At 28.5% G+C, this 15,548-nt stretch overlaps 1 protein-coding gene across 2 annotated transcripts in view; it reads left to right on the top strand.

The window, feature by feature from the left end:
* LOC147801912 (serine/threonine-protein kinase mig-15-like) overlaps positions 1-9,116 on the top strand; it is a 90,779-nt gene extending 81,663 nt beyond the window's left edge. For both annotated transcript variants that reach the window (XM_087155088.1, XM_087155089.1), the window contains one exon: positions 3,905-9,116. The gene's annotated coding sequence lies outside the window, so the exon portion shown is untranslated. The remainder of the gene's footprint in view (positions 1-3,904) is intronic.
* Positions 9,117-15,548: the final 6,432 nt, after the last annotated feature.

Below are 15,548 nucleotides of genomic sequence, written 5' to 3'. Positions count from 1 at the left end.
GTAAGCATCAATTCCCTTTTTTTCAGAAGAAATGATCTGAATAAACAGGGAGTTTATAAAATATTTCTTTTAACCAATTTTCAAATCATATCGCAATACTGATAATTTAAATCAAATTGTAATTTTTTACTTTGAATCGCTTACAATTTTATTTTTGTTGTATCAAAGGTATAATTTTTCTTGACTTTCTATGGAGACTTTCTCAAGTGGAGGCAAAATTTATGTTTTAACCCTTTTGGCGTCATATATGTTAAGGATTAGTTTTTATAATCATAATTTCTATCAATAATAAAAAGGAGCAAAAATCTGGTGATAACTTATTTACTACAAATCCCTTATAAGAGATGTAAAAATTTTATAGCTGCTCTGTACTTTTTACTCTGTATAATGCTAAATTTTTTTTTTTTAATTTTTTTTTTTTGCAGTTAGTGTAATTAGATTATCTGATTATCTAAACAAATTGTTAATGTTTGATTAAAAAAAATAATACAATATATATTACAATAAGTTTTGAAATTTTGTGGAAACACAATAAATTTACTGTTAGTTTTTTATTTTATAAGAAATTAACAAGCTTACACGTGTGTACACGTAATGTTTTTATATGCATTTAAGATAGTGTTTTTATACCTAATGTTCATCATTCAACTCATAGGTTACCATTAATGCTCATTTGCCACAAATGTTCACTTTACTTTGTTTTTTGAATTTTTATTGTATTGCCCCTTTTTTTATCTTTTTAAATTCCTTTTAGTATGAAGTAAATAAATCAGATAAAAAAATTTCCCCTGACGAGGTTAGTATTTATTTCTTGGTTCAGTAAATTTACTTCAATGTGATTTTGACTGCCACAGCATATAAATGATTGAAACATATATAAAACAGTAGTTTCCGCTTAATTTGATTGCAGTTAAAATTCTAATTTTTTTTTGTTTATTCTTATTATTTTATTTTTCATTTATTTTTATTCATTCTCTGTATTTAGAAGAAGCCTTTTCTTTCTCTGTGCTTATGTTTGAATTGCCAAGAATTCTACTTCTTTTATGCTAGAATTCAATTTCTTTTGCCACTTCTTTAACTGCAGGTGAACTCTGGGTTGTGTGAATTTGCTGTTAATGAAATGTGATTTCTTTCATCTTTTGGAATAGCAAATTTTATTCAAACTAAGAACTAGCATGTCATCATTTTAATGCATTGCTCACTTTCATAGAGTTACAATATGAATGGCAGAAAGTGAACTAGTTTAACGTGAAACAAAAGATTGACATTTTAAAACATTTAGCCATGATAAATGATCTTGATGCAGTGCACCTCTTAACAACTTCATAGGATCAAGTTTCTGCTGAAGCGATGAGAAACTGCTTTGCTTATGCAAGATTTTACCGGGGGGGGGAGGTTCAGAAAACTGAAAAAATTATAGAACATCCTTCAGATTTTACATCTTAAAAATTCTAGTTATGGATGAAAGTTAGGTACTTGCACTTTAAGAAGAAGAAGAAGACCTCCCATACCCACACATGTGACCTATGACGTCAGTGCCAGATAATCTTTATCAGCAAAATGACGTATTAAAGTTTAGCTAAGTTTCTCTGCGTAATTTAGAATAATTAACGATAAGTCAATCAGATACTGAGCCGTATTGCACATCGAATTAGTTGAAATATAATCTTTTCTACTTCTTTTACTTAAATTAGATTTATTATTTGTTTATGTATTTTATTGTGAACGTGATATATTTTTGCTTTTTGCAACTTCGATGCGTAATGAGTTTGTTTATGTTCCACGTGGCTTCGTGCCTGTCTTTGTGTTAAGTAAGAAATATATATTGAAAGAATCGAAATCTTTGTGAAAGAATATAGAATATGTCATTTAAGGGAATTGATAGGGAAGGGAATCGAGCTTGGCTTACTCAATATAGGATGAAAAGAACAGTTGCTAAAGTAAACAACCAATCGGGATCGCGATGGTTACACTACGTCACTTGCAGGTATCCTATTGATGAAAATGCTTTCATATTAATGAAATCAGAAGTTTACCAGATTGTTATAGGAAAAAAGACGTTGGAACTGACAAATCAGAAGAAAATGCCACCTTCTTCAAATGTTGAAATGAGGAATGCAATGAAAGAAAGTTCAATACAGCATCATTTTTTTAAAAAAGCATTGTGTGTATGAGTGAACTTATGAGAGAAAATTGTTGACAATCAATTTTAAATTATGTATAATTTTTATATGTTGAAGTAAAAATGCTTTAATAAATATAAAGTGAATTTTTCTCTTCAATTTCCGTCATTTTGGTTTCCTTTTTATTGTTATCACTCTGTTAATGTTATTAAAATCGTTGTCGCAAATTTAACACATTAAGCAGAGACTACTGTATATGAAATGCCACTTTGTTCCAATTATCTTGTCCTAGAGCTTTTATGGTATTTTTACAATTAATTAAATTTAGTGTTTATGTTATTATTATATTTAGTGTCTACCAATTTCGAAATTTTTAACAGAAAGCAGAGCTGTTATTGAATCTGGTGTGTTGTGCTTACTTTTTTTATTCTTAGCATTTGTGTTTATTTTTTTGTTTAACGTACCTAAAAACAATTTGATAGTTAATATAAAAATAAACAGCTTTTTTTAAATTGATCTTTATGTATAAATTTTAAAAAAAAATTATATTTAGTGTAGATAAATATTTTTCGAGACAAAAAAAACATCCTTATTTTTAATGCAGCGTTTGTTTTTTAATTATAACTAGTTTTATTTTTAACAAGTATTTTATCTGCACTTTCTACTGCTTTTTGAGGTTTTTCTTTCATATCACGAGTAACATGCATAGTTAAATATGTTCCCACTTTGCTTATTTGTACATTGCATGCAATGCCTTTATGTACATTCTAATAAACAGAAGGACTGCAAGCAAGGGCGGCTCCAGCAGGGAGTCAGGGGGGGGGGCAGTTGCCTCCTGTCGGACATCGTTTGCCTCCCTATCAGGACAAATTTAAAAATTGTTAGGAAAATGCTGCTGTCTTGAAAAAAATATAATTACATTCTTAAAAAAAAAAACTATTCATTTATTTATTTATATTTTTTGTAAATAAGAATAAATTAAAAACATTAACATGAGAATGTTTTATTTTTACTTACACTTTACCACCACTTACTGCTCACTTTTCATCAGAAAATCTGATAGACAACTCTTTTGTTTGTGTCCATATTGAAAGTTATTTAACACCCCTGAGGGATAGGACGAGACAAGAAGACTGTCCTAGCTCCTACTCCATTGTTCTCATATCACAATTTTTGAGACTGACTATAATGCACACTTTCTCCGCATTCAGTAACGAAAAGTATTTTGTTAGACGTCACACCATTTAACTCAAAGAATTCTGTCTTTAAATTATTTGGACAAAGTGAAGGAGTGAGTTTGTTCTGTCAATCTTTTTCTTTTTTTAATTTTCTCTTAAATAGTGTATGTATACTAATAAATTCAATTATAAGTGCTCATATATGAGTATTAAAATAGAGTTGTAAATGAATCTGCACATTATGGTATCAAAATAATTGATTTTACTTTCTTAGAAACACATTTGAAAAAAATGATGTGAAAAAAAATAGAAAGTATAAAATGTGTTTTAATTCAAATATTTTGAATTAATTTATTTGAGCTCCCCTATCGGGGTGGCTTGACCCTCTGCCTGGCAAAGTCTGGTGCCGACTGCAGCTTACATATCTCATTTTAAATTGATCAAACTTCAGTATTTTTTATGTGAATATGTCACAATGTTTGACAATTTTAAAAGAAATGTCTTAAATTTTAACAAATGCAACAAAAATTTATTATTCATCTGTTTTAACAATTTCTGTCTTTTTATATTTTGTGTGGACTTGTAATGTCTTACTATTTACAGAGATCAGCGAAAAAAGTCTGAAGAAAAAGAAAGGAAGATGTGTGTCAGGTTGCAGCTCTTGACTTGCAGAGAGAGAACAGTTACCTCTTGGATTGCTTTTATTTTATTGCGAGAGTCATGGGTTTCATTTAAAAAAAATTCAATTATCCTTCTTAATAGATATGGTTTACATTACTTTCTATGCATTATTTATGTATTTTTTTTTATTAGTAATAAGGTGAACTTAGTTATTAATTTCGCACAATATTTTTAGTTTTGTTCTTGTACAGTATTTTTTTTACAATATTTTAAACGAATAAAAACTACTTATTTATAGATATTAATGTAATTATATTTAACAATATTTGCTTTTGATATGTATTTTTAATACTAGTAAAAATATGAAGTCGTAAAACTTCACTTATTTTTCATTAAGAATCATCATAACCATTAAGAATTAAATCAGCCTTAAGCTTTATCTTTAAATAAACTACTGTTAGATTATTTTAATCCGTCCTTCACTATATTGTGATTAATTACAGCTTTAGTAATTTCTTGTTTTTCCTCAATTAAATACAGATTTTCACCCCCTGATTTTAATAATTTTTTTTTTAAATTTTAATCATATGAGCATTTTTAGCAATAGTGTCAATTAATTGTCTTCAAGTTTTTATGTTTTCTGCAAGCAAAACGATAGATGCATGGCTGCCAACTCTACTTACTAATATGTAATGAAGTAAACCTCATTTATAGAAATCAGTTCAAAACTTTTGTTGTTTTTAAATATTCAGTTTATTTTAATTCTAAACTCTCTTTTTTTTAAAAATAATTTGAAAAAAAATCTTTTAACTATCTTTGATGAATTAAATGCCTAATAATATTCAAAATTATGAGTAAACATAATGCATAGCATTTCAAGTATGTTTAATGTCAATTATAGTTGGAAAATATTGCAGTTTTTATATTTTGATGACTTTAAAAATCCCTAAAATTCCCTATGTGTAAAATATTTAGTAAATTATGCAACAATTATCATGAAGTTTATATTATTTCGTAAAATCTGCTGGATTTTTTCCTATTCATGTTGGCAGCTATGTATATGTTGTTGAAGTTAGCCTCCTAATTATAGCTTACAGGAAAACAAGGCTTGTTTCTTATCCTACTCAACTTAGTTTTATAAAAATGCAAGAGAAAATTTTTTTTTTCAATCAGACAAAAAATATAAATAATATTTTGTAACATTTTAAAAGGATTGAGGTACATAATGGAGATGCAAAGTCCTCATAAAATTACCTCCAAATTGTAGGCATAAGTACTTTTTAAAAAAGTAAAGTACTTGGACGTAGTGCTCCACTTGCACATCAGTTCGGACCAGACATTTAAAATCCTAAACTAGTGACAGAAGTTTAATTTTTTTCAATTTTAAGAACCATTTTCACAATGTGATATTTAAACAGAATTTGTAGTCTTTACTTCGTTTTATATGTATACATTTTTTTTTCCAAAAGAAAATAGCTACATCTCACAAAAAGGTAAGGCTCAAAAACGAGAATTTAGTGTTAGTGACCCAAGAAAATTATATTTTCGTGTAATTTCACTTGGGTTTTGAAGTAAAATTATGCTCTCAAAACATGTAATTTTTATTTCAATTTATTTATTCTATGAATTTTAATGAGCAATTTTATAATTTACAAATTGTCTTTTTTTTTTTTAAAGAAAAAAAATTATTTTTTGTAGTCACTGATATAAAAACGACACTATATTTGAAAATGCCCATATATATTAAGTGCTTTCATTACTTGATTGGTCTCTACACTTTTTTATTAAAAAAAATGTTTGCCAGTTGTTTTTATTATGTATGTATTTGTTGACAGTATTTTTTAATATCATTTTTCCCAGTGATTTCAACCTCTAAAAAAAACCTCCTTAACCCATACATTATTTCATTACTTTTGTTGTGTTTACATTGAAACCTACTTAAAGCTAAAAAAAATTGCCTAATTTTTTTTATACATTGTGTAAAAGTGTATTGCGCTGTATACCATCTTTTATACATATTTATATATCTTTTATTCATAATAAGTAATAAGCAATTAATTCCATATATACATATAGACTTCCAGTATTTCTTTATTATATAATTACTTAAATATTCCATCAACTTATGTATTATCTAAATTTTAAGTTTAAAAAGTGTTTTGCTAAGACCAAATATACAATTGTTAAAGTAAAATGACCAAATTTTAAAATTCATTTATGAAATCTCATTGTATTTTTATTTCTTATATTATTTGGATATTTTTTTATTTTTGCATTATTAAAATTACTTTAGACAATGGCATTATAATTTTTTTTCAATGATTATTGTGCCTTAAAATATTTATGCATTTATTTAAATATCACATTTATTGTCAGGTTGTATCACATTAATTAATGTTAGGATATTAATGTTCAGTTATATTAAAAATGTTATTTGATTTCCACTCTTTTTTGTTATGGTACAAGTTTAAATAATTTTATTGTAATAAGTATTTTTACTATGGTCAATCAACAGTGGTTTTTATATGTAAAAAACTGTTTGCTAACAACTAACAACTTATGCCTGGTAGCAGAAACCCTACTGCATTGCAGAATATTACAACATCTGCAGATTAATTTTCCTTTTGAAGTAAAAAGATTTTTTTCCCACAATATTAACATCTGCAAGTTCATACTTTTTACTAATATTTTTTCTTCTGATTTCTTTATTGTACTTAATGTGTGCACCTGTTTGTTCTCATATTGAGCAGAGCTATTTATTTTTAATAACTATCCTTCCTTTTGAAGCATTTCTAAACTTGCTTCTCATCAAATTTATAAAGTTGAATTGGCATAAGACTTGACGCATAGGGGGGGGGACTTATTTTTTTATCAGGATTAAAGACTTTCCCCATATAGCATAGGTATTTATTCCTTTTTTTGAATTATCAATTACAACAACATAATGTTTTGTCAATTATTTTTAAGTGCCTCGTGTTTCCAAATTTTGCTGTATTGTACACATTAAGCTAAATTTTAACAATAATCTGTCTTTGACGTTGCAGATAAATTTGAATTTATCAAGATAGTGCTGTAGTTTGAGGCCCTAAATTCTGTTGCCAGGAACTTATGTAACTTGGAATCTATGTATGAGATTTTATCCACTGTTATATTTTCATACGCTCCTAAGTTTTATTTAATACAAACTGTTTTAACTGAATAAATAGTTTTAATGAGATAAATGTGTATATTTTAAAACTTAAATAGGCACATAGAATTAAGTGCTTGAAATTGTTTGATATAAATAAAGGTTAGAGGCTTATAATATGGGTTTTAAACTTAAACTACATAATTTTTTTAATTGTTAAATGTCAGTAATGTAAGGTAATTGTCAGTTAAAAATTCCTATATACTATTTAGTAAATGTTTAGTGGGAATCAATCATACAATTCTATAAATGATATATTGTGTGCCTGTATGTATGTATATATATATACCACTTATTTTCATTTTACTGCGATTGTCGCCACTACTATGTATGTCTTTCTTCTGATCACAATTATATTGATAATTTGTAATTATTTAACTATCTCTCTTATTTTATGCATAATTTATTATGTAATGGAACTACATACAATAACTTATATGCTTTAAACTTTGATATTCTTCAAAGTCATCAACCCCCATTTAAAAATATACTAGAATTCTGTTGATTTGTGTTGTTCAGGAATGAAATGAATTTCCTTCTCCACAATCTTTCTTACCATAACCAACATCACCCTTTACTTATCAGCACAATTTAGAACTTAGTAAATCTCCTATGCAGAGCCGGATTATACCTTTCGTAGACCCTAGGCATAGCCGTTTTTGGGCCTTCCCCTCCTTCCCTCTTTTCAAAATATATGCTAACATTTTCTTGCATATTTTTTTACATTTTTATTAATATTTTTTTAATACATTTTGCGTAGTTTGGAATTCCACAGCATAATACAAGATTTCGTTAAATCCAAAAATCGCAAAAAAGTAATATCATAAGATTCATAAGATTCTGCAAAATAATTTATTACCGAAAAATATTATTTTTATTTGTATCTTCATAATTTTGTGCAAAATACACTTGCTGTTTTTAAAGCTAAATTATTTTTGTCAACAAATTTTTTTCTCCCAAGTTTTTCGTAGGCCCCTGAATTTCTTAGGCCCTAGGCACGTGCCTAGTGTGCCTATAGGTTAATCCAGCCCTGCTCCTATGGCATTAATAATTTGACTGAAGAATTAAAACGATTAAATCTTTCACATTTTTATCCACTGAAACTTAAGCATATAAAAAAGTTTGGCTCAATAGTCATAATTCAATTATATTATTATGCATTATTTCACATGGTTAAACATAAATTTAAAAATAATTTTAAAAAATCGTTATTTCATTTATCATTTCAATTTTATAAAAAAATTATGTTTACAAAAAGAGATTGATTTGAATGTTGGAATAAAAATGAATAATAACGTATAATAATAAAAATGAATTCTGAAACTCTGTAGTATTTTAAAAAATTAAGAGTTTAGCTTTCATTTTATATCCTTATTTTAATAGTAGTTTAAAAGTTTGTATTGATTAGTAATTGTGTAAGAAATAAGACTTATAAATTATTCTAACTTTATCTAGAAGACCGATTTTCACTTTAAGCTTCTGGACTGATCATCTACTTATAAATTGAAATGTAAATCAGTATTATTTTCGTTTCATATTTGTATTTTCAAATCTACTTAATTTAGTTTATTATCTCTTATTTTATGTCATACACTTTTTAGGCATTTAAATGCATTTCTCAGTGATAACATTCTTGAAAGAAAATATTTTTCTAGTCAATGCATTTCATATATATTTTAGAAAATATTTTTCATATTTGTTTTATAAAGATTTATTGAATCAAAATTCAAATATAATATTTATCATGCTTTGTATGAATATACTAGTCTCTTTCGTAGTTTGAACTATTTTTGAATAATTATTGCAATGTCACTTTCCCACTATATATTCATATTACTACTGTTGCAATATTTTTTATACAGTTACACTTATTCTGTGTACTATAGTTATAATATTACTTTTTTTTAAAATCTTTTTTACATGTCTATACCCTTATTGTTATCACATGAATGATGTTTATAAAAGTTGTGTTGTGATTTTGAAAACGAAATAAAATTTTTATAGATATTTATAAAAATTATTTCTCACTTTTTACAAAACTTTTTATGTCAAGTGACATAAGGTTATTGCGTTCACCTATCTAAACTCTTTCGTGATTTCTTATAGCCATTTTGTTGTTGTTGACCATTAAAGCAGAGGGATCGCGAGTTCTTGTTTTCCAGTTGCGCCATCTATGTTCAGGAATTTTACTTCTGCCACACCCATACATCACACCTGTTTATAGGGTGGACCCATTCATACATCTATTCCTTCATCACAAATTGTAATTTTGCCATGAACCAGTGAATGATCAATCTCCAATTCAGCACCGCCAGGAGTATAATTTGTTATGAGAACATAGAGGACTTTGTGATCCGACAGATTTAACGTGCACCCGTCACCATTTACTACACAAGGAGTCGTCCAGCACCCTGAAAACCAGGCTATCCTGGCTTTTATAGCCAGTTTGGGAATTTAAAGATAAAAAATATGAAAATTTTTTGACCTATTTTCAGAAAATATGAAGCCAATATTTTAATATGAATCAAGTTTCAAACAAATAACCCTTGGCCAAAAGATATTAAAAAAATCACAATATAATTACTGTTTCATTTGTGCTACATATGCTCATGCTTTTTAGACATTTAAAAACTCATATAAAAAAAATCTAAATTTGGATATTTTCAAAAATATGACTCCCATATTTTAATCAAGAAATAAGTAACATATAAGTCCCATGTTGCAAAAATTATCAACAAAATGTCTAACTTTACGTTATTACTACCTAAGTCAGCGAAAATGTAAACAAATCTCAAAATGCCCAACCTTACATGGCATGATATATGCTTTTGACTTAGCATATTTTAGAAAAAATAAGAAATTTTAAAGAATTCCATTATTGTTTCTAGTCATAAATGGATATTTAAAGAAAATTACAGCCACCTAATATGAAACTAGCTGCAAATGAGTCTCACAGAGTAAAAAATTATGAGGAAAAAAAAATCAAAAAATGCCCATCCTTACATTAACAAGATAGATGCTAATGTAAGGTTGAAAATTTTTGAAATTATCTATTAATATTTCTAGACTTAAATGGGTATTTTATGAAACTTGTTTTAAATAAATCATACACGGCAAAAAATTATTTTTAAAAAAAGTCCAAAATGGCTAATTTTACGTTTACAAGATAAAGGCGTTTGACTTAGAGTACTTTGGACAAAAAAAAGAATTTTTAAACATTTATGGATATTTATAGGCATGGTAGGAAGAAAATATGTCACTTATACTTTAAGATGAAACTAGTTTTAAATGAATATTGCACCGCAAAAAGTATGAAAAATTAAAATTTGTCATTCTAACATTAGAACTAAGGTAGTAGCCAGAACGGGGGTAATTGCCCCCTATCGGGATGAACATAAAAATCGTGGGTAAAAAGCTACTGCCTTGCAATAAAATATATATATTCTTTAAAAATCTAGGCTTATTTTATTTTTGAAAACGAGAATATGTTCTTTTACTTACCCTTTACCTCCAATTTCCTGTTGAGATATCTTTTTCTCAGAAAATTTTGAGGGTCAAGTCAATAAATGTTTCAGTTCGTGTTCATATGGAAAATTATTCAATTGGAAATTATAATGGCATAATTCCTGTATTTTTAAATATAACTTTTAAAAGTGTAAGCCTGCAACTTAAATCGTTGGTATCGTTTTCCACTATGCGTTTAGCATATCTTCAAGGAACTTTAAATAATGGCGGAAATGCGATTTTTACTTAGAAATATGTAGCATAGTGGGAAATAAACTCATAAAGGCGATAATAGGATTTTTTTTAATAAAAAATTTCAATTCATTATTATTGTACGAAAAAATTACAAATTTTTATTTCTTAGTACTGATTGTAGGATAATTGTATAATGTATTTCTTCAAATTTTAGTTATGAAACACAACCCATTGGATGCAATTTAGGATATCTATGTACCGTGAAACTGTCCAAAATGTTACTAATTGTGTGTTGTTGTTTTTCATATATGTAATTTTTTTATTGCTATTCAAAATTTTCACCAACGAGAACAGATCCAACTACATTGATAAATGTTTTTAAATAGGCAAACAAAGAAAACAAATCGTATTTATATTTTGAGTGACAAAATTATACCAAAAAATATATTTTAAGTAACAAAATTATACCAAAAAATATATTTTAAGTGACAAAATTATACCAAAAATATATTTTATGTAACAATATTATACCAAATGTTTGCCCAATTTATTAGAAGCTGAGATCTCATAGAATGGATGTGACCGGTTCTTCCTCCGATCGAAAAAGCCATATTGTCCACAGTCAAAAATCCATTCAAAAGAAATAATGGAAATTTTGGACAAAGCCCTACATACAACCACTTAAAAGGGAACAACACAGAAGTCTTTAAAGAAGAAAGATTTTAGAATGACTGTGATAAACTTAATACATTTTTTTTTCAATATATTGTACAGTGGGCGAAATAAATAAATAAATCGGACCATCCTGATCGAATGTTCTAGGGCTCAGTCTTAATGGTTGGAGGGGGTGATCTCAATCATTTGAATTAATTAGTGAAGACGATATTTTAAGTTGCGAAATTAGACTCAAAAACGTACTTTATCTGCATGAAAATATCTTCATTTTATGATGGATTTGGATTACTGACCCTCCAAACTATGGGGGATTTTTAAAATTTATTTCTCAGGAACTATTCGACCGATTCCGCTCAAAAAGAAAAATTGCGACCGAAAAGAAAAGATTCCGTTCTTTAAAGTGATCTAAGAAATTGCATACCTTACAATTCCAAAACTTTTCGACTATTATTAAGTAAAATTGTGAAAAATTATAAATATTTAATAAAAGGGATTTTCAGGATTATTAAATATTATTATCAGGAAAATTTTTTAATATTTTGAAACGGAGTTATTTTGCATAGAATTATCTAAATATTTTTCAGTACGCTTAAAAAGTTCTTAAGATGTGGTAAAGTAAGCAAAAAGTAAGGTTAACATGAAGGGGGCCAAACTATAATTATATTTATTATATTTCACTATATTCATTCATTATATTTCACACATTGTGGTGATTTCATGGGTCAGAAATCGGAATCCATCAGAAAAAAAGGTATGTTTATAGAGAAGGAACGTTTTTGTGTCTGTTTTCGTAACTTTAAAAATCGTCTGCACTAATTATTTAACATATTTAAAGTCACCCTCTTAAACCATTAAGATGGAATCCTGAAAATCCGATCGTTAGATCAGAAGTTATTGAGGATGGTCCTTTTTATTGTACACATACAAATTTTAATTTTATCACACACTTACACATATGTTACAAAACAAATTTTTTTTAAAAATTAGTCTTTCTATAATACAGCGTTTAGAACGCATTTTTTAAATTGCTCATAATTTGCTGTAGTCGTAAATTGGAAGGAAAAAGAATCGATTATTTTGGACTATATGACTATAGTTTTCGTTGAATGTAGAATCTGCTACAAACAAATTATTTCAATAAAATTGTTAGAATGATAGCATTTTACCAACATATTTTGTTAGAATTGAAACTAAAATATTTGAAAAATTACTTCACTGTCACATGCAGGTGACAACGCGTCCTGCGTAATGCACGACATATTACTCTGTAACATTTATATTTTTATGAAAATCAATTCCATATTTTGGTACAATAAGCTTGATAGAAAAGAACTAGTAAAAATGACATTTTTTTCCAGTTTTTGAGTTATTCCCTCTTGAAGTAAAAAATAGCAGTACCAAACGGACTTCTAAAATACTCTTTAACAGAAATAAATAAACAAGTGGGCGACCTTTGTGCTAAAAGACAAACTAAGGTAAACAACGTTTAAGAGCCCAAAAAATATTTATAAATGCAGACAGCTGTTTCGGATGCTCAAAAGGCAACCTTCATCAGTGCAACAGAAGGAAATGAGACTGAAGTTCCAGACGGAGCACCTGTCCGGGAAATTCCACTCCTTCATCATGTAGTGCCCGTAGGCACCTGTAGTACTGACGTTAGCAAGAGATACTAGAGAAGAAGAAGGTCTATACTCTGTGTCTGGCTTAATATAAATGTGAAATTGTAGATCAACAAAAGATTGAGAACTGTTAAGAATGGGAAAAGTTAGGTAAAATACTACGGGTGGATACCCCCGAGTGGGCGATCACATGAAGGTCTTTCACCTCTCTGGGAGTAATAATGAGGGGGGGGGGATTTATTTATAATGCTTTGAGAGGATGCAATCTGATAATAAGAACGAGGTAATTGGATTGTGCTGTACCATATCTGGAAGTAGGTCCTTATTCAAGAGTTCATTAAAGAACATCCTTCCGGTTAATTAACAAAATCTATTTTGGCCCTTTATGCGCCCCCTAATTAGTGTGCAAAAATTCCCTTTGGTACGATTGTCTGGTTTATAAAACTCTAATTTCTGGCAGAGTGTGAAAATTATAAGTTAATATTAAAGGGAGTTACGGAAGGAGTCGTGTGCGTAGCTCCGGAGACGAAATTTATCCGTTTTCAGCTATTAATCCCTTTTTCCTAAAGAAAAATAATTATTTTTATATATATAACACTTTATTCACGTTGAGATATCGAAAAATAAATTTAAAAAAATAAATTAAAGTAAGTAGGAAAAAAGATTAAAAATCAATCCGTCACCAGGACCGAACCCCTGACCACCGAGTCTACAAACTTCTTTACCCACAGCTCTAACAACCACACCACGACTCATACGTTACTTCCACGAATATACTGCTTAAAGAACTTCCTTCCGGTTAATAATCAAAATCTGTTTTGGCCCTTTATGTGCCCCCTAATTAGTGTATAAAACTTCTCTTTGGTACGATTGTTTGGTATATAACACTCTAATTTCTGGCAGAGTTTGAAAATTATAAGTTAATATTAAGGGGAGTTACGGAGTGAATGGTGTGCGTAGCTCCGGAGTCGAAATTTATCCATTTTTCACCTATTAATTCCTCTTTCCCGAAGAAAAATAATTCTTTTTATTCATAAATAACACTTTAATCACGTCGAAATATCTAAAAATAAATTTAAAAAAATAAAATAAAGTAAATAGAAAAAAAAATTGAAAATTAATCCGAAACCCTGACCACCGAGTCAAAAAACTTCTTTACCCACAGCGCTAACAACCACACCACGACTCACATGTTGCTTCCACGAATATACTGCTTAAAGAACTTCCTTCCGGATAATTAACAAAATCTGTTTTGGCCCTTCATGTGCCCCCTAATTAGTGTATAAAAATTCTCTTTGGTACGATTGTTTGTTATATAGCACTCTAATTTCTGGCAGAGTTTGAAATTTATAAGTTAATATTAGAGGGAGTTACGGAGTGAGTGATGTGCGTAGCTCCGGAGCCGAAATTTATCCGTTTTTCAACTATTAATCCCTCTTTCCCAAAGAAAAATAATTCTTTTTATAACACTTTAATCACGTTGAAATATCTAGAAATAAATTTTAAAAAATAAAATAAAGTAAATAGAAAAAAAAATTGAAAATTAATCCGAGACCAGGACCGAAACCCTGACCACCGAGTCTACAAACTTCTTTACCCACAACGCTAACAACTACACCACGACTCACACGTTGCTTCCACGAATATACTGCTTAAAGAACTTCCTTCCGGTTAATTAACAAAATCTATTTTGGCCCTTTATGTGCCCCCTAATTAGTGTATAAAAATTCTCTTTAGTGCGATTGTTTGGTATATAACACTCTAATTTCTGGCAGAGTTTGAAAATTATAAGTTAATATTAAAGGGAGTTTCGGAGTGAATGGCGTGCGTAGCTCCGGAGTCGAAATTTATCCGTTTTTCAGCTATTAATCCCTCTTTCCCGAAGAAAAATAATTCTTTTTATATATATATAACATTTTAATCACTTTGAAATATCGAAAAATAAATTTAAAAAAATAAAATAAGTAAAAAGAAAAAAAAATTCAAAATTAATCCGTTACCAGGACCAAACCCCTGACCACCGCGTCAACAAACTTCTTTACCCAAAGCGCTAACAACCACACCACGACTCACACGTTGCTTCCACGAATATACTGCTTAAAGAACTTCCTTCCGGTTAATTAACAAAATCTGTTTTGGCCCTTTATGTGCCCCCTAATTAGTGTATAAAAATTCTCTTTGGTACGATTGTTTGGTATATAGCACTCTAATTTCTGGCAGAGTTTGAAAATTATAAGTTAATATTAGAGGGAGTTACGGAGTGAGTGGTGTGCGTAGCTCCGGAGTCGAAATTTATCCGTTTTTCAGCAATTAATCCCTCTTTCCCGAAGAAAAATAATTCTTTTTATTCATAAATAACACTTTAATCACGTCGAAATATCTAAAAATAAATTTAAAAAAATAAAATAAGGAAATAGAAATAAAAAATTGAAAATTAATCCGAGAC

This window comes from Parasteatoda tepidariorum, chromosome 11, assembly GCF_982258835.1.
Source record: "Parasteatoda tepidariorum strain Cologne lab strain chromosome 11, Ptep-v5.0, whole genome shotgun sequence".
Classification (NCBI taxonomy): domain Eukaryota; kingdom Metazoa; phylum Arthropoda; class Arachnida; order Araneae; family Theridiidae; genus Parasteatoda; species Parasteatoda tepidariorum.
This window is presented reverse-complemented; position numbering and strand designations above follow the sequence as displayed.